Consider the following 22260-nt stretch of genomic DNA (forward strand, 5'->3'; position numbering starts at 1 on the left):
ATATATCATCTCTAAAGATCTGTCCGTATTTATCAAATTATATTATTCTGAATGGGTTTAAGCTTCGTGACAAATTGGTTTACTATCTTGTTTGAAACAGAGTACCAAGTTTGCCATACACATATGTAAGTATGGTAAAGCGAATTAATTTTAGAAGTGAAAAACTTTTATTTCAATTAATAGCTATCCTGCCAGTTCGATTAAGAATAATTTTTTCATCCTAACTAGTCCCAGAACGGCAATATTTATCTGGTAAATTGTACGTGTTTTACTAGTCTAATATCATATTATTCTGTCACCAATTATTTGCCTGTACCATTCACTATCTCTAGATGTCACATTACTGTCGGCAATTTAGTTACAAATAAGAAAAATATGTTAACTTCGGCTGCACCGAAGCTATAACCCTTCAAAATTGCGTTTGTAGCACGAACCTTTTATTTGGAGATTGAGCTGATAGTAATCAACACCAAATTTCTTCTACTGAATGAAATCGGAGAAAAAATATAAACTCCTTTTAAAAATTGTGTTTGAGATTCAATGGTTAGTAGAAGCAAAAACTAATCAATTATTTTTTTCAATAGGAAAGAATAATTTAATAAAACATTTATTTTTTTTATTTAACCCGCAAACATTTCAAGCGCAATTCAGCTTAATCATGCTCACTGTGCAGCATTTTCTTGACTTCTGGAATATTGCAAACAATCCGCCTGAAAGAAAAACATAAAATTAATTAATTTTCAAAGTCGCTTAAGTGCGGATGCTACTCTCCAGCTCGCATGTTGCAGCTTTGGCGACGGTCGGCAACCGACACACTGTTACAAATCTTTGCTGTTGCACGCCACCAGCTCCACGCACTAAACGCGGCTCATTTCGCTCCAACGTTTTATTCACGATGTCATGCCACCAGTGCAACAACTTGTGCAACTGGTGAAGTGTAAAAAGGAGGGCAATGCTAATGAAATGTCTACACAAAATACAGCCGATCCAAGTGAACCAACTCGAAAAGTGTAGACAAGTTAAACCATTAAGAGCAGGCGGACGGGCGGTTGCTCGGATGGTGAAGGTGATTACCAGTATGCAAAATGAGTTTGAGCGCGACAAAAAAGAAAAAAACAACGACAATAACAACAAAAAAGCAATTGCATATAAACTGCTGTACGACAGCTAAGACGAGATTAAATGTGGCAGGCGTAAAGAGGAGAAAAAATTATTGAAAACTGAGAAATATGTGCAACATAATCAGTTGCAAGTTGTTGCTCTCCAGCAGCAATTTTCATTTTATACATACACACTTAAAGGTCTAATATCCTGCAATAATACTCAAGCTTAAGCATATATAAGAATGTATGTTCATATGTATGTGCTTGCAACAGCACTCAATTAAGCGCATGCGGCCACACATACAACGATACATATATTTACACACAAGCACCGTATGCATACTTGAATTTATTTAATGGCATTACAATCGTATGTATGTACATATATACATATGTGAGTATGTTCGCCCTGCATTCCACCGCAATGTGCAAATTCCATTTCAAATTGCAATTGCTCTCTGTAGAATGCATTCAAACGGCGAGCAGTTGCAGCTAAGGCAAATTGAAAAATGCCTACCACACACTAGCGTAACTACAGATATATGCCTCCATTTATAGAGTTATTTATGTGTTTAAGTATATACATATGTAAATAACATGTGATATACTTGTGGATTTCTCGAAGCGCAACTGTGGCGAATTAAGCGCCGAGTCGTGTTTCATTAGGCAATTTGCTAATTTGCGGCAGCGCCATCATGAATATGTACGTATAAAGTGTATCAATCTATAGGTATGGCGGAGAAGCTGCCACTAACGGCGTGATCAATTAGACACTGATTGAAAGTGAACCGATTTTATAATATACATACATATGAAACTAAATTAATATGTATTCAATCTTAAAACGTTTTTCATATACCGTTTTGTGTTGCTATTAAGATTATTAACGCATCGCCTGAATGTAGGCCCAAAATAATGAAAATAAAATATTGCCTACAATTAGGCGAACAGCTGTTGGTATTTAAATTATTTTAAAATGGGTTGGCAACATTTATAATGCAATAATTATTAGTTCCATAGTAATGAATTTATTTATATTTTTTAATTTAGAACACGATGAACAATAGTATAAGGTGGAAAATTTTCGAAAATAAATATTGATTTCTCAGTAGTTATCCGTTTATCCCGCATCCACGCAAAAAGTTATTTTTATACTCTCGCAACCTGTTGCTACAGAGTATAATAGTTTTGTTCACCTAACGGTTGTTGTTATCACCTAAAACTAATCGAATTAGATATATGGTTATATATTTATAAATGATCAGGCTGAAGAGACGAGTTGAAATCCGGGTGACTGACTGTCCGTCCGTCCGTCTGTCCGTCCGTCTGTCCGTCCGTCTGTGCATGCTGTAACTTGAGTAAAAATTGAGATATCTTTATTTTTTCAAAACTGAGCGTGTTCCCGCACCTAATAGGTTTAATTACATACCTTATACACCGCTAAAGCTCTAGTAAGAAAGATCACTGAGAACAAAAGTTTTTAGCACCCCTATCGACAGCGTGAAAATGGGTGAAATCGGGTCACAACCCCGCCCACTACGCCTATATAACGGTACTGTTCAAAACTACTAAATGCGCGATAAATCAAGCACTAACCACACCAGGGACATTAACTTTTATCCCTAGGATGGTATAAGATGTCTTTATAGGAACCGCTTTTAAAATAAGATAGTGGGAGTGGCACTGCCCACTTTTATTTGAAAACCCATATCTTGGGATCTGCTTAATCGATTTCAATCAATTTCAGTACATTACATTCTACTTATATTTCTATGTTATTGTGCGAAAATTGGCGAAAATCGGATTACAAACACGCCTACTTTCCATATAACACAATTTTAGATTCTCCACTATGCAAATAAAGCAACAGTGATTGTATCGGGGTAAAACTAAGCGTGAATAATGCGTTTAAAGTATGTCAGCTTGTGACTAAAAATTGTCTAAATCGAACCAAAACTGTTCAAGCTCCTAGGTACTGAATATGTGAACCCCAGCGCCTATAGTTGACTTTTTACCGAAAATATCGGTAAATGTATAAGATATATAATTGAAATTTATATAATAAAATAAAAAAATGAAACTCTCGATAATAGTAAGTCTTTTTGTCAAAAATGGGTTGAATCGGATTAATAATTCCTTCAATATAAATTTTTGCCAAGACCTGGGCTTTGATCCTTGCAAGTTGCTAAAGTATTAAATGTTCGGTTACACCCGAACTTAAAACTTCCTTACATGCTTTTATTTCAGTTTTTTCCTTTCAAGAATTATTCTTCATAACGATTGCTTTTTACTTTTGTACGTAAATTTGTATTTCGAATGTCAGAAAAATAAATTGATTCCAGCAAGCGACTTGCTTTAATATTACCAACTTTAGCAGTTAGCTTAACTGTCTTTTGCTCTGCCTCTATCTGGCAACACGCAATATCGGCATTAGTCGCCTCAATGACCGTAATACGGTACGTTGCTAATTAGTACAATTGCCGTTAGTTATACAAATGAGTGCCAACAGAGTCGGCGCGCTGGGTGTATGAGTGTGAGGTCTATACTCTTAAGTTGTTCATTAAATTTATTTCTGACCGGTTTTTACGCCGTCGTATTCGTCAGCAACTAGATTTTATTTTTCGCGATGTTTACAAAATTATTTGTCATTCCATGAGTAGTATTATTAATAGCTCTACCGGTTATATATCAACTTAAATTCATTAGTCATATACATACTTACATACACGCCCATATATACATACATACATACATAACTATTTAACTATTTGTGTTTTTATTTTTTAACAGTTAAACGGATGTTTTAAAATTCTAATTTGTTTTTTACAAATATTCTTATTATTGTTTTTGGTGCTAGTTAAGATCGATGCCATTGTTATCCCTATTTCAGTTTAGTTCCATCTCAATTAATATCCGCTGACTTTGCAAAAATCTTCGTGTTCTGGTTTATTGCTCGTACAATTTTTATACCCTGAACAGGGTATATTAAGTTAAAAAACAAACCTTCAGACCTTATTATATAAATTTACATGTATGTATATGATCAGCATGAAGAGCTGAGTCAATTCTGTATTTATCCAAACTAGTCACTCAGTTTTTAAAATATCGATCTGAAATTTTGGACACGTTCTTTTCTCCCAAAATGCTGCCATATGTCGGAGCCGAGTATACCGGATTACTTTAGCTAATATGTAACTGCTATAAAAACTGAACGTTCAACATCGTGTTCTTGTATGGAAAACTTTTTTATTTGACAAGATATCTTCACGAAATTCGGCTCCAATGATTGTTTAACGTTGTAGTCACCGAAGAAATTGTTCAGGTCGGAACACCTTAGCATATATTATATGTAGCTGCCATACATATCGACGGATCTTTTATGGAATATTTTGTATTTGTGAAGAGTATTATATATATAAGATATATATATATTTCGGTGCAACCGCAGTTAATGTTTTTTCTTGTTATTGCTTTTCTTGTTCTCTTTCGTGTGCCTGCCTGCTGTTTGCGTGTTTCTAATGTGCCTATATTGAGTTAATTCCTCCTTCACTTGCTACTCTTTCTTTCTTTTAAATCTGAATTTAGTGCAAATTCGTGATCATGTTGTCGTTGTTGTTTGCTGTCGCAACATTTGCGTATTGGCTGGCGATCAGCATTTGGTGTGTGCTATAAGTGCCCGTACACACATACACCTGTGAATATATTATATTTTCATAGCGAACTTAACGGACTGCTCCCGGACCGCTAGAAATAAATTGGGCTTTGTTTTTGTCGATAAGTATTTGATTTACTGCCTCTTTATTCTTAATAGTTGTCTTCTTGATCGTATCGTTTGCTACCGTTTGTCGTGTTTGTGAACAGTAATTGAGTACCTAAGTGTTGTTGAGGTAGTGATTGTTTAAAGGTGTTTTGCTAGCGTATCTTATATGAAATGGTATTTGACACGTAATTCGAACCAGTTTGAACTTCTGTTCACAAACGGTAAATGAAGTAAGCAGCATGCGCCCACACAAACTCGTGGAAACATAAGTATGTACATATGTACATTTATGATATAGACACTCATAAATCTATACGTAGATTAATAAGAGCTTAATGTAAGAGTAAGATATCTAAGTTTTTATTTCGCGATTAACGATAACGAAATCAATCAGTAAGAAAGGAATTGTCATTGTCATTATCGGATATGAAATTTTTCTCGGAGTGTTGTAGACCTCTATTTATTTCTCAATTTATTTTTTTTAGGTGTTAAAAAAGCTTAAGTTATATATATTTTTGTAATATTTTTCATTTATATAAAATAGTTATTTCTTCTTAAGACATCCAAGTATTATATTTTATGGAACATTTCTATATACTATAAGTAAAGGGACGAAACTTCTTTGCATGCTTAAAAAGTTTTCATAATTGCAGTTTTATAATCCAAAATAATTCAAAGCATAATCACGTTACTAATAAAATACTTAACCTATGATAAAATATCTTAATAAATCAAATGTGTTTTACTAGTACTAGTGATTATTAATTTATTTTGACAGCTTTGTGGCAACTCTGTGTTAATACAAATGTATTTAAAATAAAATTGAAAGCATCATTATTAGTAATTTTCATTACTTTTTGTTACTATTAGGTTTCTTTGTTGATTACTAGCAAGTTGTAAACTAAAGATATCATTATTTATTGTGTATGTACTTAATTATTCGTAGCTTGCGCTAGGTCGAATTACTCGCAGATACTTGGGCGGCGCTGACACACGGTATAGTTTTTCGATCATAAAATTTAGAGTTCATAATTTTTGATCAATTACGTAATTTTGAACAGTAATAAGTTCTAAAAGTATTCAACTTTCGATGCTAATTCTTGTTGAATTATATACTTAGTTTTGCCATAAATTCTGTTACAAAGCACCCTGAACAGGGTATATTAAGTTTGTCACGAAGTTTGTAACATCCAGAAGGAAACGTCGGAGACCCTATAAAATATATATTTAAATGTTCAGCGTGACGAGATGAGTCGATTTAGCCATATCCGATTGTCTACACGAACTAGTGTAGAGATATCGGTATGAAATTTTGCATACGTCCAAGAGGCTGCTTATTTGTCGGAACCGCCGATATCAGACCGATATGTTCATCGAATTCGGCATTGATTATTGTCCAAGGCAACGGTGCAATCTCCATAAAAATTGTTCAGATCGAGTCACTATAGCATATAGTTGCCATATAAACATATAAACATCGATCAAAGTCAAGTTCTTGTAAAGAATCTTTTGTATTTGTGAAGGGACATTAATGAAGTTAACGTTTTTTCTGGTCTTTTATTATAATTTGTATGCAGTGTCTACTGATATATAATAATCAGTTCATTGTTTGCTTTAGGCTTTGTTCGCTTACTAGGAATAGAGTGGGCAACTAATGAAAATTGTATTACGGTGATTGCTTCATGTAGTTGTGGAAAGAGCGGAAATAAAGTTTATGAGCTTCTCAAAAAACTAAATGAATGTTTGTTTACCGCACTATTGATCGGTTTTTCCAAACGTCTATAGTTGATGACAGAAAGAAAATGGTCGTCCTCGCGTGGTTCGAACTTATTCATCCATAAAAACTGTTCATAGTAGACAGTTCTAGTCCGCATTGCCAGCACAATTTATACTTGAAATAAAATATTAAATAAACTAAGTTCTTTTTATTTGTCAAGGATTTAACTATTAGCTTATGACGGTCAAATAAAACATGTCAGCAGAAATATTAGCTGGCTGATGCAAACTTATACCCATATATCATGTGCATATATTGTATATACATACTATATGCATTTGTATACGCTTTCTCTGACGCCTCAAAATTTCAAATTCTATTTATAACTTTTATAGCAGGAATAAGACATACTTTTTATTCGTCATTTCAGTATGAATTTTATCATTTTGTTTCAAATACAAACAGCACTCTTAGTTGCGTTAAGCAAACACCAGCTGTGTTAGTGGTGATGGTTGCTGACCTGCTGATATGTATTACCTAGCAATAATGGCGAGTTCAGTTACTTGTTGCTTGTACATACCAAGAAACGCGTAACTGTCAGTCGGTTGACAAATATCTGTTTGCGCACACTTGATAATTATATTATTTTTATGCCTGTATACCCTACAAGAATAGTGACCGTCATCTAACCGGTAATAAGACAGTCACAGCTGAACAAATTTTGTCAGCGCGCAGAACAAAGTTTCTATCATTTTCTTAAGAGCCTTGTGCAAAAACTGATGTAAACAAACGTATGTCTGTGAGCTTTGTGTCACCCGATTTAACCCATTTTCACACTGTAGGTAGAGATGCTAAAAACATTTGCTTCCAGTGAATTTTGTTATTATAGCTTTAGCAGTTTAGGAGATATGCACATTAAACCTATTAGGGGCTGGACCACGCCCACTTTAAAAATTTTTTAATTACAGATGCCCCTCCCTATTGGGATCCTGTGTACCAAATAAAAGTATTGTATCTTATTGTGGAGCTTAGTTATGTAAATTTATTTGTTTTTTGATTAATGACGTTTTGTGGGCGTGGCAGTGGTCCGATTACGCCCATCTGCAATACCGACCGTCTTACGATACCAGGAAATATGTGTACCAAATTTAATAAAGATATCTCAAGTTACAGCTTGCACGGACTGACGGACGGACAGACAATCACCCGGATTTCAACTCGTCTCTTCATCCTGATCATTTATATAAGTATATATAACTCTATATCTAACTCGATTAGTTTTAGGGGATGCGAACAACGGTTAGGTGAACAAAACTATTATACTCTGTAGCAACAAGTTGCGAGAGTATAAAAAGGAATGCAATAAAAAACATAATTAAATATTGTAATAAATTATAAAAAGAAATTTTCACTTGATTCCATTTCCTCCTCTCAATAGCTCTGCGTACGTTCTTCCCCAATCAGGGGATATTTCTGAATTTAAAAATGAAAATTAAATAAATATATAGTTTTATCTGAAACTTAATTAACATACATATGTATGTATATAATATATGAAAACTCCACTCTTTCATAAAAATGTATATTTTTAACACGAAACCTAAGAAGCGTGCAACACTTTTCGTTTGTGACAAGAATAACAGTAAACATTTTTTTGCGCAGTTGTTGAGAAACTTTTATGGAATTTTATGTGTCTTTTTTGACAGGGTTGCTTTTGCGCAAAGCGATAATTGTTGAAAAATGATAATTAGTGCTAATAAATGTTTTTTTTTTTACAACCATCAACATTGACACTCATTTTACTATTCATTTGACTGTCAGTGGTGACATTGCAATACTTTAGTACTGTTTCATTTTACACAAGCAATATAATTCGAAGTTGCCTCTGTTTAACACTTACAGCGACGGTAAGATGACAAGTAAACTGTTCGTCAAGACTGACATAAAAAATATGAGTGTATTGGTGAACCCATCAGCAGTTTCTTGTAGGGTCTTGTAGGGTAGTTGGCCTCTGTGTACATACATATATATTTTCAAATTTTTATACGCGCTTGCTGATACTTCAATTACTCACGAATTATATGTGTATCAGTATAGTAAAAATATATGCATTGGTTTGCAGCTTTCTGACGAGAGCCACGGTGTTTTGACGACTGCCGCTGTGTCAATAGTTTATAAGCATTTGCATAGCAATTGATACACTTTCGATATCGTATCGCGTTTGCGCACATAAACTTCAGTATATTCAATACGTATGTACATACATACAAAAGTGCGTGCCATTTCCAACCTTGTTGCTCCACCACCCGTCCATTTGGTGCTTTGCGCAGAGTCAGCCATAAATTTTTAAATGATCTAACAAGAATTTTTACATAATCATCAGAGGTATTTACCATAATTATAATATTACTTATGATTACAAGCTTAAAAGTTTTTTACGCAGCTTTGGTACGGACCTCTGTAGCACTGTTGTTACATTAGCACCAATAAGTTGACAATCCTTGCATATACATATGTACATATATATACAAGGTGCGTTCCAAAGTAAACAGGACTTAAAAAAAGACAGAAAAAATGGTTTTATCGACAAAATCAATTAATTTTATTCAAAATTGTCTCCTTCTGCTTTAATACAGCTTTTTGCACGGTCCAAAAGCATGTCGAACGAGTGTTTTATCTTGTTGCCCGGTATGGCCACCAGTATGCCGGTGCAAGCCTTTTGAATGGCCTCCACGTATGCATAACGCTTTCTTTTCATCGGCAAATGCATTTTTCCGAAAAGGTAGAAGTCGCACGGTGCCATATCAGGTGAATACGGGGAGTGGTTGATTGTTAAAATGTGATTTTTGGTCAAATAATCGGCCACAAGCGTCGATCGATGAGACGGCGCATTATCGTGCAACAAACGCCAACTTCCATCTTCGCGATATTCGGGCCGAACACGTCGAATACGGCGCACCAAACGCTTCAAAACTCAAAGGTTGAATACCGCATTAACGTTTTGGCCGGGTGGAACAAATTCTTTGTGAACAATACCCTTGGAATCATAAAAACAAATCAGCATTGTCCCCACTTTTGACTTCTCCTGGCTCGATTTTCTGACACTTAAAACGCAATAACTTCACTTCCAATAAATGAAATGTCATGAAATTTTTACTGGAAGTCGATAAAGGATAGCAGATTCTAACGCACTAGTCGACGTATAGATGGCGCCACTAGAGTTTACTTTGTTACTTTTTTACTGATTACTTTGGAACGCACCTTGTATATGTATACATATACATATTTTATATATTTAATTTATATGTAATATGTGCCTTCGCTTACAACAAAACCAATTGTGTTTTTTATGTTTTTGAATGGTTTTTCATTTTGTTAATTTTTTTTAATATTACTGGTCATTATCATAACTAAAACCGCAACATACATATGCACATATATGTACACACGTAATATAAATTTTTAATCGGAATTTCACAGCAGTTCGCTTGAATACTGGCTATAATTTGCATTTAATGCCTGTTACTCGCTTAAATTATTGCTTGAATGCCGCGTGATATTTATAAATTAGCAAGATCGTTGTGGTTTTTATGAATGCTGCTCTTGTTCTAATCTGACACTAGTTTTTGCACACTAATACACCAATTATTTCTGAGAAGATTTGTTGAGAACTACATATTTACATATTATATACTAGCACTCGATAACTGTTTCAGTACTTTTTTGAATAAACTGCTGGTTCTAAATGTTTATGGCTCCTATACATTTTGGAAGAGTGCAGTGTAAGTTCTTTAGAAAAGGTATCAATATTTATTAAAGTTTAGTTTAATTCTGTTATTATATAGCGGTTTTAATTACGTCAAGTAAAGAAGAGCAAAGTGCTACATAAGTACATATATCGTTGCCTATAGTTATGATTGGTTTTGAATGTGAGTTTTGAATGTGAGTAATATATTATGTTGTTGGTTTTGACTAAACAGGATATAGACCTGAATTAAAATGTGAACCTGAACGCGTCTTGAAGTTTTCACGAAATTTCTAAAAAATTGTGACCGATTAAGTACGCAAAGTTATCGAAAGGGTCTGTATTAAGTATATAATTACAACATTACCGTATAATATGACACCAATTAAAATGATACTCAATTAACCTTTACTACTACTGCTGTAAACGCTAATTTATTTATAAATGTAATAATACAAATCTACAATAGCACTTCAAAACTTTTACTTATGCGTGTGTCTACTATTGTTAGTATTACTTTGCAATCCAAAATTAATAATTTATGATAATGTGCTATAAATTACCATACAGCGCAAAGCTAGCAAACAACCATGAGTACACATAGACAAAGATACATGCGATGCGATATATGCGATAATTATATTTATTATTTATATTATATTATTTGAATTTAGATACTTCATTAACAGGGTCGATTGCCGTCTGTGAATATGTTTCTTTACCAAATGTGCGCTAAGTACCTGTCACATTTGCAAATGCACACACGCCAAGGAACGTGTGTGTGTGTGTTTGTATGCCAGTAGATTGATTGTCCGTGTTGAGTTGATTATTAGCGGGGAACGCAATTACTTTACAAGGCAATCGAATTAATAAGTTTCATGCCATATTTCCACTTTGATCTTTATTGGCCGATAACAACTTTGTTTACAATTCTATATGTATTTATGTATGTATGTTATGTATATGTTACATATGATATTTTTGGTATTTAAGTACAACAAATTACCCTAGATATTTCAACTTTTTTGCGGTTATTTAGCGTTTTCTGATGGGAACAAGTAAGGAAGGGCTTAACTCGGGTGTTAGCGAACATTTTATACTCTTGCAATTTGGAAAGAGGGGATATACTTTCTGGTGTAGCAAAACTTTATATTAAACAAGTAAGGAAGTTCAAAGTTCGGAACATTTTATTCGAACATTTTTTACTCTCGCAACTTGCAAGGATCAAAGCTGGCGAAATTACTTCAGGTGTTGGCAAAATTTTATATTTAAGGAAGTATTGATCCGATTCAACCCATTTTTGACACAAAGACTTACTATTATCGAGAGTTTCAATAATTTTTTTTATTATATTTATTTCAATTATATATCTTACACATTAACCGATATTTTCGGTAAAAAGTCAACTATAGGCACTGGGGTCCACATATTCAGTACCTAGAAGCCTGAAGAGTTTTGGTTCGATTTAGGTAATTTTTGGTTACAAGATGGCATACTTTAAACGTATTATTCACGCAAAGTTTTACCCCAGTACAATCATTGTTGCTTGATTTACATAGTGGAATGTAAAAGAAGCAGATGGAGTTTAAAATGGAAATATACGGGAAATACAAGTAGGCGTGGTTGTAATCATATTCGCCCATTTTCTCACCATAACATAGAAATATGATAAGAATATTATATACTGAATTTGGTTGAAATCGGTTAAGCAGATCCCAAGATATGGTTTTTCACCTAAAAGTTGGCGGTGCGTCACCCACTGTTTAATTTTGAAGTTAGTTCCTATAAAGTCATCTCATACCATTCCAGAGATAACATTTAATATCTCGGGCGTGTTTGGTGCTTGATTTATCGCACTTTTAGCAGTTTTGAACAGTACCATTATGTGGGAGTGGGCTGGGTTGTCACCTGGTTTCACCTGGTTTCACCCATATTCACATTTGGATATTGTAGCTTTAGCGGCTTAGGAGATATGCACATCAAATCTATTTGGGGGGTGGGACCACGCCCACTTTAAAAAAAATCTAATCTGCAGATGCCCATCCCTAATGTGATCCTGTATATCAAATATGTGTCTTGTATCTTGTTGTGGCGCTTAGTTATGGCAATTTATTTGTTTTTGATTAATATCGTTTTGTGGGCGTGGCATTGGTTTGATTACGCCCATCTGCAATACCAATCGTCTTGCGGTATCAAAAACCATGTGTACCTCATATCTCAGTTTTTACTCAAGTTACAGCTTGCACAGACGGACGGACATACAGTCATCCAGATTTCAACTCGTCTTTTCATCCTGATGATGTATAACCCTACATTTAACTCGATTAGTTTTAGGTGATATAAACAACCGTTAGGTGAACAAAACTATTGTACTCTGTGGCAACAGGTTGCGAGAGTAAAAAAAATTTACAAAAAATTCAATATGCTTTTATCCGAAAAAACCGAATGGCTTACAATCAATTTTTGTAACTAAATAACTTATGTATATTGTAGGTTGCAGACTCACTTAATTTCATTAATATCTACATTTTGTTTACAGGAAAGTGAAAGAATCAGATAGAAATGAAAATTGTGTCATAAGGGAAGTATAATAGAAAAGTTTCGATTACCTAACGCACCAAGTTTGGTTGAAATTGGTCAAGTACTTCATCAGATATAGGATTTCACCTCAAAGTGGGTGGTACCACTCCCATTCCCCAAGACCTTTGACCTGGTATAGGATCCATTCCTACTATATTGGTTGTGAAATTTAATGTTTCCGGAGTATTTATTCAGTAAGTTACCGCAACTGTGACAGTTTTTAACATAGCCGTAATAAGGGAAGTGGACGTCGTTTTTTTTTGTACCCATTTTCACAGTGCTTGACGAAGTGCTAAAAAGACTTCTTCTCAGCAAGTTTAATTGAGTTAGCTTTTGCGGTTTGGAAGATGTCTACATTTAATTATTTAGGGGACGAGGTCACGTTCACTTTTAATAAATTGTAACTCAATAGTGTGTCTTGCCATTGCGATCCTCTGTACCAATTTACAATTTTTTGTATAATAAAGCGTTTTGTAGGCGTGGCAGTGGTAAGATTACGCCCATCGCAGTACCAAGTGTATGTATGTAAGTAGCAAGTTTCATCAAGATACTTTATTTTGTAGTCAAGTCATAGGTAAATTTGTTCAGTTGAGATCTTAGCAAAGTGTGTGGGAAGTTTTTCTTTTTTTCTGTTCTTCGTTCTTCTGCAAAAAGTTGATCTAATCAGTTTTAATGAGTGGTAAAGTTTCTGAATCGATTACTCAATTTAATATTCAGTATGTGGCAATGGTACTCATTCACACACATACACTTACAAACGGAAATACAAATAATTTATTATAAATTTTAAATCTCAAACTTGAAATAAGCTATTTAAATTTATAAGCAGTGTTGTCTGTATGCCACTAAAAGTGATTAATAAACACTTAGGCACATATATAAACACATGCATATGTACATATATAAAAGCATAGCTTCTACTTTTAAAATCACGTATTTATACAATAACAACTTATACTCTTATAAAAAAAAAACTACTGAGATTACTCAACCACTTCCAAGCACTTTTTGTTGTTATTGTATTTTTTTTTTACATACAATCGATCCAGTCATATTGTATAAACGAGCATTTTTGCTTTAATAGCTTCATAACTTGGAAACAAGTGTTTATAAATAACACACTCACTTAATTGGTAGTTAATTGGAACAGCGCCTTAGAGGCGGCGAACGAGGAGGAGAGGCAAAAGCAAAAAACAAAACTTACTTACGCACACTACAAACCAAATGCCACTGATTAATTAGTGTATGACTGAGCAGAAGTACAGTGGCGCGCACGAGAAGGCGCTAGCCCCAGTCATATATACATACACTTTTACATACATATGTACATACATGCGAATATTACAACAATAATACAATATGTAATATGCCAAACAGTGGAAACAGTGTTTGTTTGTGAAACCGCATGGCGCAGCGAGTAGCACAGTGCCGTTTTAGCCGCATAAGCGCATGCCAACGTCGATGAAAGCGCTGATAAGCGAGCTAAAGTATTTAAAATAAGCACAAAAAGTCAAAGACAGCAAAAGTAATGCAAAATAAACAGAAAATAAATACATTTATTTCCATTTAAATATTTTTCAGCAAATAATTCCGCTATTCATGCTGGCCATATTAAAGCGACATAATGAGATTTATTATTAGCGACAGCAATAGAAAACAAATGATCAACGAAAATATGTATGTACAGATGTGTCTGCACAGACGCGGTATTTGTCGCTTAGCAAGCGACCAAGCATTCTTGCACACTAATCATTTTGATATTCCTCGACTATTATGCTACGGGAATTCAATTCATTGCTGTTGCGTAATATATATACCATATATGTATGAATAATATACATTGTATATGGTTATGAGTTAGCAAGTAATTAATTTTAATCTAACTACATACATATAAATGCTTACCATATTTATGGAAACACAAACAAATTATAATTTATATTTTTTGCATGCTAATTATAACTATAAATATCCGCAAATTTACGCAACGATTGGAAATTTAAAATTTTAAAGATTAGACATCATCAAAGACTTGAAATTAAGTATTTTATAGTGTGGGTTGAGAATGGAAAAAAACAAAGTAGCATTAAATGTACCAAAAGGATCATACCAATCTAATAATTCACAATTATTTCGAATAAATTTTCCATTGAATATACCATAATATATTTTTTATACTATCGCAATATGTTGCAATGGTGTATAAAAATAATAAAGTTCATCATTAATTTTTGCAATAGAGTTATGGATGACGAGACGAGTTGAATTCTGGATATTTGTCTATCCGTCCGTCTGTTCGTGCAAGCGATAACTTAAGTAAAAACATAAATATCTTGATGAAACTTGAATGTATTCCTGAGGAGGTTCGTATTGCGGATGGGTGGAATCGGACCATTGCCACGCCCACCAAATCTCGTTAACTATAATTGTGGCTATAATTAAGTCACAAATCAAGATTCTGAAATATAGGGAGGCTTTGAAGTATAAAAGGGCATCTGTAGTCTAAATTTTTTTATAGAGTGGGAGTGACAGGGGAGGTAATAAGTGTAATGTACATACCTACATATCTTACAAACAACTTAAGCTGTATCAACCAAACTTATTGTATAATATAAAAAAGGGAAAATATAAAAAAAGGGAAACTCACCGAATAGATAGGTAAAAAGTATTAAATTTCACGGCTAACACGGTGCTTAAGGGTCGGATAGGAACCGCTAAAACCACCGCGCACAGCTAAACTTTAGGGGAAAACTTATACCTCAGAAACTACTCGACCAAATTTCAACCACATTTGGTGCATATTAATTAATTCAGAGAACGTTTATTTCTAATAGTAGTCTGTATAAAAAGGATAAATTCGAGAAATTTTCTATATTCCTTATCTTTTATTTGACTTTCTTAAAATGCCACATCACCGCCGACGGAGTCAAAATTCTATACCAGTTCATAAATATAAAAAATATTAATGGGTTCATTCCTATCCTCTGAATTACAATATTTTTATACTCTTGCAACATGTTGCTGTGGAGTATAATAGTTTGGTTTAACTAACGGTTGTTTGTATCACCGAAAACTAATCCAGATCAATATAGGGTTATACTATACATATAAATTATCAGGTACAGAGACGAGTTGAAATCCGGGTGACTGTCTCTCCGTCCGACCGTCTGTCTGTGCAAGCTTTAATTTGAGTAAAAATTAAGATATCTTAATGAAACTGTGTAGACATGTTTCTTGGCGAAAAACTACTAGTTCAAAGTTTTTTTTTCTCAAGTTGGTACATCTGCCATGAGAACTTTGCATGTGTGTTACAAGTAATTCTGTCAATTAATTCTTGGTTTACAAGCCATTTGAGTTGACTTGAAGAAGTTTTTTTAAAATGGAAAAAATTGAATATCGCGCAGTGATTAGATTCTTTATTTTAAAAGTTTAAAAGCAAAGGAAATTGATGAAAAATTGTTAAAAGTGTAAAAGGAGTCCTCACCTTCAAAATCCACCGTTGAATTTTGGACTGGTGAGTTTAAACGTGTCCGTACTAGTCTTGTAGACGATCCACACGAAGGACGACCAGACACCGCAACCACACCAGAAATCAATGTGGAAGGTTATAATATTGTTAGTGAAGATCCATGTTTGATTCAGCGTGAAATTGCTAATCCCATAGGCATCTCAGACGAATGAATACTTCATATTTTATATGGAGAATTACATATGGAAAAGCTGTTTGGAAAATTAGTGCCGCACACGTTAAAAATTTAACTAAAACTGGATCGAAAACAAATTTCTCGGCATAATTTGGATCGTTTTAAGTATAATAAAATTGATTTCTTGCATCGTTTTATACCTATGGATCAGACTTGAATATACCACCATGATTCTAAATTGAAACAAGAACGTTTACAGTGGACTGAAGCTGGTTGTTCAGCTCCAAACCAGGTGAAGTCACAACGATCCACAAAGAAGGTTATGGCATCAGTTTTTTGGGATGCAAAAGGATTTTTGTTGATTGATTATCTGCAGTAAGGTAAAACAATCAACTCTGAATATTATTGTAGCCTTTTGGATCAGCTGGATGAAAAAATTAGTGAGAAAAGACCTGGTTTGCAGCACAAAAAAATCATTTTTCATCAAGACAATGCACCTGCCCACAAAGGTGTTTTAAAAATGACAAAATTCAACGAATTAAAGTACGAATTGTTTGAACATTTACCGTATTCACCAGATTTAGCTACCAACGATTACTACCTGAAACAATACCTTCGTGGAAAGCGTTTTTCGTTGAATAAAGAAGCTATTACAGCCGTAGACGGGTATTTTGCAGAGCTTCCGGAAAGTCATTATAGGGATGGCATGTAATATTCGGAGGATCATTGGAATAAGTGTATTGAAGTTAAGGTACATCGTCTCAAAAAATATATTTCGTACCAAAAACGGTATTTTTTCATTTCGAGCGCAATTAAATTATTTTTTTGTAAGTGTATACTATTTACTTTTATCTCCCTCCATACGTAAATATGTGTTGCATAGAAATATGAGAAATATGTATGAATGTATATCTATATATAGTTTAATGCATATTCATTAAATTTTATGTTTATTTCTGGGAAGCGTAGTCAAAGTTTCAAATTCTCATAGTAAATATACAAAGGGAGTTCGGCCACTAACAACAGAAAATCAATAAGCATGGTTTGAGCAGACAGTAATTATTTCTGAAAATGTGATAAGGGGAATTAAATATTGTACTTATCCAATCAAGTTGGACAATAAGATTTGTATTTTTCCAGTGTTAAATTTGATTTCTAAAATATTTATTTCATCAATCAGCCTCATCAAAAAATTTGAACAGAAAAAGCCTCACCAACCATTATAATTTAACAAGTTATGCCATTGAAAATATTTAACAAAACAACGGAAGTAAAATTTCGTGAAATTATATGAAAGTTGTTTTTGCATGTGTTTTTTTATTTAAATAATAATATTTTGGATAATAAAGTAAATAGATCACACCAAAATAAGATATCTAGGAAAAATAGCGCATTATTAGTTAGGTTTTAGTTAAAATAAGGTCACGGTAGCATATTATATATCAATACATTAAAATATTTAGATCGCTTTATACCCACTTACCTGTCTTATACTTTCAGTGTACTGCTTACAGCTAGAAAAAAACTTCAGATGACATTTACGAGCGTCGTGCTTTACGTGATTCAACGTTGCTGTTGCTGTTCATTCTCCACTATAATTGCGGCACTAAATTTGGAACTTTTACACACACTTGTACACACACATATATAGGAAATGTGAAAGGTCAAGTTTTTTTATACAAGTGCTGCGCACTAACACAAAATTTAGGTTCACACAAATGTCGAGTATCCTGCTACTATATGAGCTACGCCAGCGGCTCTCTCCCTCATGCTACGCCACGTAAAGCGCCCTGTGAATGCATATTATCCTTACTTTCGTGAGTTGGATTTGTATGAGTGGCTTTGAAGTGAGTGAGAGTGAGCGCCGTTGTTTCTCTGCTCTGCGATGTTTTTGTAGTTACTGTGTGAGGTTTTCAAAGTAAGTATAGATTTTGTATTGTTATTTGCTTTCGTTGTTGTTTTTTTCAGAACTTTTATTTTAGTTGTCGCTTGCTAATTTATTTTTGTTACACGATGGGCGCCTTGGGTTAATTTTATTAGACAATGTATGCTACAGTTTGTTGTTGTTTTTATTTTTATTGTAGATAATTATCCTTAATTAGTACAACGAGCTGCGAATTAATACACTTTGCTTAATTAAAATTGACAACATGATTCCGAGCGGGGACGTTTGTGGCTGCGTAAATTAAATTATTATTTTTGTTATAATTGTTGTTGGTTTGCCCATTTTTCCTGCCAATTAAACCGTCCTGTTTGGGCTGTCACTTATTTACACTATTTTATTTTCACATAAACAAACTTAAATTTTTATTATTTTATTATAATGAGTTTTTATTTACTTTTGTTTGGTTTGCTGCTGTGTTTTTTATCGAATGCTGTAATTAGTTTCCCATTTATTGTATTTTAAACAACTGTTTCGCATTTCAAAACTATTCACTAATTGTAATCGCTTGTAATTTAATATGCAAGTGTTTATTTCGATATTAAAATCAAGCACATAAACAAGTATTTTATTACAAGCGTATGTTTTGTTTTAGTAAACTTTTTACTGTCGATTTGGTGGCTACGCACACACACAGACGCACACTAGCTTTGCTGATCGGATACATTTATGGCTCTTTCTTTGTTTAGTGAAGTTAATTACTGTTGTATTTAGTTGTTAGCTTTCGTAAAAATTAAAATGTAAAACAATGTTCCCAAGTTAATTGACTCCAATTTACATTGTATTCCGTTAGCGGTTAGGCTGTTTTGATTATATATTTACATTCATATATTTATATTCATATTCACATTTTATTTCATAAAACTTTTTTGCTCCACTGCTTTATATATGTAATTAAGATGCAGGTTACTCATACGCACGGGTATACAACAGTTACCTACCCTGATACTGTTTCTTGGGGTTCTATGCTTTGCATATTTAAAATTTTTTTTTTAGTTGCGAGAGTCAACAACTGCTTTGCGCCCGGTAACTTCTAATTTTGTGCACATCTATTTAAATATAAAAGCTTGACTATAAAGTTATATGTTTTGCAAATTATTATTAATAAGCTCTTTTAATTATAATTCAATAATTACTACTAATTTATTTCATTTGTGAAAACCCATAAGGTCTCAGTGTTTGGTTTTTCTCTTAACGCACTGCCGTCGGCTTTTCATATATCTTAGTTTATTAGATATATTTTTCATAGCTTTTCAACTGTACTACAAATCGTAATGAAATAACAATGCGTAAAGTGACAAATTAGCGAACTTGTAGCGATGCTAAGATGCAAAAAATAAATTACAATCTATATATCGCCTGAGCTTAAGAGCGACAACTAAATGACCGACAAACGGCTCATTAAATTAGCACGACAAATGCGCCGACTATGTAAAATTCAGTTTTTAAACCAAAGTGCCGGCTCTCCTTTAGTTAAATAACACAATGTCACACACGAACTCCGCTAAAAAACGAAACTCACATTTTCCAAGCGCAAAAATTAAATGGCGTCGGCAGCAATTTGTAGCCACAATCACGGAACAGTTTGGTGACTAGTGCCGCGCACATCAACATGCAAACGTAGCACACACACTTTATTTATTTACTAAAGTTCAGCCAGTGCTGAGCTGAGCTTTGTGTGAAAAATAACACAATGCGCGAAAAAATCCAACAGCGGTTATAGCATAATAAGTGGAAGTGGAGGAAAAACAGCGCACTAACAATAACAAAACGAAACCGACACTGAAGCAATCAACGGGCAACAATAATATCGCGTATCCGTGCGATACACTTTTTCACACCAATGCGCTTAACTAACGAATGAGATCAAACGGAGCCATTCAAACGGCAGCAAGCGACAGCAGCATTAGCAACACCATACACATACAAACACGTGTACGAATCTGTGTTTGTATACTTGTATTCAACTGATACGAGCACAACATACGATGTGATGATTGTAGTTGTTGTTGTTGCAATAAAGGTGGCGCTCGCCAATAGCTTGACAAGTGCCGCATGTACTGCACTGGTGGGAAGTGTGGCGGTGAGGGGGCGGGGTGTTGTTGGGCAGCCGGCAGAAATGCGCCAGAGAAGGGAAGTGGCCAGATTGCTTGCAATCAATTAACGCGCATGCAATTAGCGGCGGCATGTACAGCTAACTACGTACTGGGAGTAATTCAAACGCGCTTAGCGCCAGCTTTTGTAGCCGAGAGGGTGTTGGACCCATTGGAATGACAACGAAAACGTACTTTGTAGCATTTTGGGTTCACATACTCAGTAATAAGTAACTGTAACAAAATATTCATGAATTTCTACATTTGTACATATGTTTGCATATATGAGTGTGTTATATATAACCATTTGTGTAGAAACATTGAATTGATATAATGTACAGCTCTACTTTAAAGTAGATATGTATACGAGCCTATATCGCACAGCTTTATCGTGTTTTGGGTAGCTTTGTGCTGCTTTTGATTTGTTCTCGAGATAGAATGCAAACAATAGAATTATTACAAGAAATGTCGCATACAGTACTTGTGCTCTAAATCGGTATGGGAATGATCCTATTCAGAGTCTTTAACAGAGTCTTATTTGCTACACTTTATAGGATATAATTTGGGATTAATTAGTTGAAGTAGTTTAAAGCATGTCATTTGCAATCGCCCGATTTTTCTCCTTTATAATTGAAAGATAGAAACTTTTACCAACTAGTTTTAAATAAAAAAACATCCGAGGAAAATGTAGTGGAATCATCTCTCACGATATCATATGCAATATAAACTCTTAAACACTGTGTTTCTTTATATATAACCTATTTTCGAAAGTTTTTTTAATTTTAATTAAACCGGCAATCATGGGGTTTTTTCAATATATAATATTAACAAATAAAAACAAGTAAGGAAGTTCTAAGTTCCGGGTGTAACCGAAAATTTTATACTCTCGGAACTTGCAAGGATCAAAGCCCGGGAAATAACTTTAGATGTTGGCAATATTTTATATTAAAGGAATTATTGACTCGACTCAACCCATTTTTAACACAAAAACATACTATTATCGAGACTTTCATTATTTATTTTATTAAATAAATTTCACTTATATATTGTATCTTACACATTGACCGATATTTTCGGTAAAAAGTCAACTATAGGCACTGGGGTCCACATATTCAGTACCTAGGGGCTTGAAGAGTTTCGGTTTGATTTAGACAAATTGTGATCACAAGGTGGCATACTTTAAAGGCATTATTGGTGCAAGGTTTTATTTCGATACGTTCATTTTTACTTGATTTGCATAGTGGAAAGTAAAAGAATCAGATGGAATTTAAAATGGTGTTATTTGGGAAATAGGCGTAGTTATAAGTTTAATATTATATGTTGCTAACGGTGGCATATAGTAGCTTGTTGACGACTGTAATGTTGAGAACGGTACTCCCTGTCACTATAAATAAATAAATTTAAGTGAATTAAAATAACAGCGCTGGAACAACAACAAATAACAGCATGTTTAGCGCTAATGACCAGGTTTATGAGCTTTGCTTTCAGCCGTCGATTTTTGTTGCTGCTTCTGTCGAAATGGCTGCTATTAACCCAGCTACTGTTATAAACTTATTTATTTATTATGCCTTCACCCGTTTAACTGCTGCGATGAGTCTTCACTGTCTACTGGAAACTGCGTGCGCGCGCGCTCTTCAACAAAGCCATTCGTTCGTTTCCGAGCAACAGTCGTTGTT

The 22260-nt window shown here is 34.0% G+C and overlaps 1 protein-coding gene across 1 annotated transcript in view; it reads right to left on the reverse strand.

The window, feature by feature from the left end:
* Positions 1 to 22260, reverse strand: part of NK7.1 — a 106061-nt gene that overhangs the window by 81074 nt on the left and 2727 nt on the right. Inside the window, exon 2 of the mRNA XM_036378365.2 lies at positions 18033 to 19540. The gene's annotated coding sequence lies outside the window, so the exon portion shown is untranslated. The remainder of the gene's footprint in view (positions 1 to 18032; positions 19541 to 22260) is intronic.

This window comes from Bactrocera oleae, chromosome 2, assembly GCF_042242935.1.
Source record: "Bactrocera oleae isolate idBacOlea1 chromosome 2, idBacOlea1, whole genome shotgun sequence".
Lineage (NCBI taxonomy): Eukaryota > Metazoa > Arthropoda > Insecta > Diptera > Tephritidae > Bactrocera > Bactrocera oleae.